Consider the following 4,382-nt stretch of genomic DNA (forward strand, 5'->3'; position numbering starts at 1 on the left):
CATCCAAAATTCCCCTTCCAGTTTACTAGAGGGGTCTTTGCACTGCACGGTGTGACTGAACTGACATGTAGATGAACATGTGTACGTCTTCTTTCTGACATCACATTAAAGCCACTGAGGTCCATAAAATGACCCAGCGATGGCGTGTTCAGCACATGTGTAAACGAGACGGCTGTACCTCTGGTGCGGCTGACTTTGGCCTCATCCAACAGGCTGGAGGAAGACGCTCCCATGATGCCGCTGTCTCTTTTTTTCCTTGTCCGCCGTTCCTCTCCAGAACTTCTGCTGAACGTTGAAAGCAGGTGTGAGACGGGTGGTGATGAAATGTCCCACGGCAGTCAGACAACCGGACAAACAGCCTGGAACGATCCAGATCCAGACCCAGACCCAGACCCGGCTCACAGACCACGATCAAAACATCACCAAACTCTGCAGAAGAAGAAATTCCAGTCTGACAACTCTGAATTAAAAAAAAACAACACAAAACACACAAAAAAAGCCCCACAGGTCTTGATTAAAACTGGAGGCAGTGGAAGTGGAAAGCGGTGGTGTCAGCCTGTTCCTGGCTGCCTGCCTGCCTGCCGGTCGGTTCTGTGCGGGGAGCTCGGTGGGTGGGGCTGCTTTAACGACCGCTTCCACTTGTTTCACACGCAACTGTCACACGCCTGCAGCGCCTCCGGCCCACCACCGGAGCGCTCCTCTCACCAAGTCTGAGACGCTGCTGCTGCAGCATCAGAGGAACACACCCCCCATGGAAACCTGCTGAGACCACAACGGACTTGCTGCTGCACAGCTTTAACATGCAGGTATCGTTTCTGCGGCATAAAGTTTTACGAATTATTTGACTTCACTCATGTGCAACTAACCCTGTAGACCAAACCCTGCATTATTCCTATTCATTTTGTCTTTCCTTCTTTTATCATTGCCTTCATTTTTATCTGTGCACATTTTAGTGTAAAGTGCATCGCGTTGTATTTTAAAATAACCACTAGGAGGCGCTACAATGCTCCTCACCTACATGTATAACATTACAGCGTTGCATTTTAATGTACAAAGTGCGCCGTATAAAGATGTGACTGATTTGTTTCATGGACGTTGATGTGGCCTTAGCTTATATGATAATACATTTTCAACAGGGGCGGATCATGAGAAAATGAGCCCCTGGGCACAGATGTGTAACCCCCCCCCCCCCCACACACACACACACACACACACAGCCAACAGCACAATAACTACAGTCACCTGTACCTCAACAGCGTTTGCAGCACACATATACACAACAGCATATTAGTTAAGACATACATTCACCTGCAGTTTCCTTCACTTTTGCTCAAGGACTTTTGGGGCCTTGTTATTTACATGAATGACTGAGGCCTTTGACTTATACAACAAGAAATTGACTTCACACAGAGGCTCTGGGCCCGGCCCGGCAGGCCCGGTCAGTAATACAGCCATGACTTTCGAAGTAATGCTGCCTCAAGTGACTTTGTGGTTGATATATATATCTATCACAAAGTCACTGTATGTGTGATGAAAAATACACCATCTGTACATGAAAGCTATTAAAACATGGATATGAGCAAAAGTTACAGCAACACCGAGAATTTAGGCAACATTTTGTTTATCTTTCAGTACAATTTCCTTTTTTTTTTTTCCTGCCCTTTTTCTCCCAAATTGTACTTGGCCAATTACCCCACTCTTCCGAGCCGTCCCGGTCGCTGCTCCACCCTCTCTGCCGATCTGGGGGAGGGCTGCAGACTACCACATGACTCCTCCGAGTCGCCAGCCGCTTCTTTTCACCTGACAGTGAGGAGTTTCGCCAGGGGGACGTAGCACATGGGAGGATCACGCTATTCCCCCCAGTTCCCCCTCGAACAGGCCCCCCCAACCAACCAGAGGAGGCGCTAGTGCAGCGACCAGGACACATACCCACATCCGGCTTCCCACCAGCAGACCCGGCCAACTGTGTCTGTAGGGACGCCCAACCAAGCTGGAGGTAACACGGGGATTCGAACCGGCGATCACTGTGTTGGTAGGCAATGGAATAGACCGCTATGCCACTCGGATGCCCTCAGTACAATTTCTGTATGCACTCGATTGATAAAGCAGAAACGCTTTTAAATTGATGTTTCATTATAGAAGCCACGCCTTCAAAGAAACACAGTCCTGTTATCCGTCTGTCTGTTTCAGAGGCAAAGACTCGGACAAAAATTGTCTATGAAATAGAAATGTGGGGTGGACTGTGAAGAAAAGGCAGGTTACATCAGCTAAACCAAATCATTTCAAACACATAAAATCATAGGGTATTTCATGTTACTTTTTTAAAAGATAGGGTAAACAATCCGTAATACTCAAAATAAAGCCAAAAAAAGTCAGCGGCGACGTATATTTTTTCAGCTCTTATTTTTTGTTGAATGAGTTTCCATTTATTGTCTTTCATTAAAAGACAGTACCCGGCCGCTGAGGATGCACAAGCCGGTGCATTCTTAGTGGCGGTCCCAAACCCGGATAAATGGGGAGCGTTGCGTCAGGAAGGGCACCCGGAGTAAAACTTTTTCCAAATCAAATATGTGGACCATAAATCAGATTTCCATACCGGATCGGTCGAGGCCCGGGTTACCAACGACCGCCACCGGTACTGTTGGCCAGCAGGGTGCCGGTGGAAACTATGCTACCGTTGGGCGAAGGAGAAGGAGAGGGGGAAGGCATGTCCAGAGGCAGCAGGAGAGGAGGAAGGGTAGGAGTGTGGAGGTGAGAGTCGGAACGTTGAATGTTGGCACTATGACTGGTAGAGGGAGAGAGCCGGCTGACATGATGGAAAGAAGAAAGGTAGGTATACTGTGTGTGCAAGAGACCAGGTGGAAGGGGAGTAAGGCCAGGAGTATCGGAGGTGGGTTCAAACTCTTCTACCATGATGCAGATGGGAGGAGAAATGGGGTAGGGGTAATTCTGAAGGAAGAGTATGTCAAGAGTGTGCTGGAGGTGAAGAGAGTGTCAGACAGAGTGATGAGTATGAAGCTGGAAATTGAAGGTGTGTTGATGAATGTTGTCAGCACATATGCCCCGCAAGTTGGGTGTGAGATGGAAGAGAAAGAAGAATTCTGGAGTGAGTTGGATGAAGTGGTGGAGAGGGTACTCAAGGAGGAGAGAGTGGTGATTGGAGAGGACTTCAATGGGCATGTTGGTGAAGGGAACAGAGCTGATGGGTAGGTATGGTGTTAAGGAAGGGAATATGGAAGGACAGATATTTGTGGGAGAAAAAAGGGGGGGGGTAAAAAAATACTTGGGGTCAACTGTTCAAAGTAACGGGGAGTGCAGAAGAGAGGTGAAGAAGAGAGTGCAGGCAGGGTGGGGTGGGTGGAGAAGAGTGTCAGGAGTGATGTGTGACAGAAGGGTACCAGCAAGAGTTAAAGGGAAGGTTTACAAGATGGTAGTGAGACCAGCTATGTTATATGGTTTGGAGACAGTGGCACTGATGAGAGGACAGGAGGAGGAGCTGGAGGTGGCAGAGGTGAAGATGATAAGATTTTCATTGGGAGTGATGAAGAAGGACAGGATTAGGAACGAGTATATTAGAGGGACAGCTCAGGTTGGACGGTTTGGAGACAAAGCAAGAGAGACAAGATTGAGATGGTTTGGACATGTGTGGAGGAGAGATGCTGGGTATACTGGGAGAAGGATGCTGAATATGGAGCTGCCAGGGAAGAGGAGAAGAGGAAGGCCAAAGAGGAGGTTTATGGATGTGGTGAGAGAGGACACGCAGGTGGCTGGTGTGACAGAGGAAGATGCAGAGGACAGGAAGAGATGGAAACGGATGATCCGCTGTGGCGCCCCCTAACGGGAGCAGCACAACACTCAAATGGAGCAGCGAGCAAATTTGAGAAGATATGAGTTTTTGAAAGAGAGAAACAGAATGAAAGACATATATATATATATAGATAGATAGATAGATAGATAGATAGATAGATAGATAGATAGATAGATAGATAGATAGACGGATATATAGACGGATATATAGATACGTAGACAGACAGACAGACAGACAGATAGACAGATAGATAGATAGATATAGATGGATAGATGGATAGACGGATAGATAGATACGTAGACAGACAGACAGACAGACAGACAGACAGACAGACAGACAGATAGATAGATAGATAGATAGATAGATAGATAGATAGATAGATAGATAGATAGATAGATAGATAGATAGATAGATAGATAGATAGATAGATAGACAGACGGATAGATAATGGATAGACAGACAGACAGACAGACAGACAGACAGACAGACAGACAGACAGACAGATAGACAGATAGATAGATAGATAGATAGATATTCTACTAGGGGGGCATCAGCCGCTGTGACACCACCAGTT

The 4,382-nt window shown here is 47.0% G+C and overlaps 1 pseudogene; it reads right to left on the bottom strand.

The window, feature by feature from the left end:
• Nucleotides 1–233, bottom strand: part of LOC130124472 (protein Niban 1-like) — a 29,763-nt pseudogene extending 29,530 nt beyond the window's left edge.
• Between the last annotated feature and the right edge of the window lie 4,149 nt (nucleotides 234–4,382).

Source organism: Lampris incognitus, chromosome 14 (genome assembly GCF_029633865.1).
Source record: "Lampris incognitus isolate fLamInc1 chromosome 14, fLamInc1.hap2, whole genome shotgun sequence".
Lineage (NCBI taxonomy): Eukaryota > Metazoa > Chordata > Actinopteri > Lampriformes > Lampridae > Lampris > Lampris incognitus.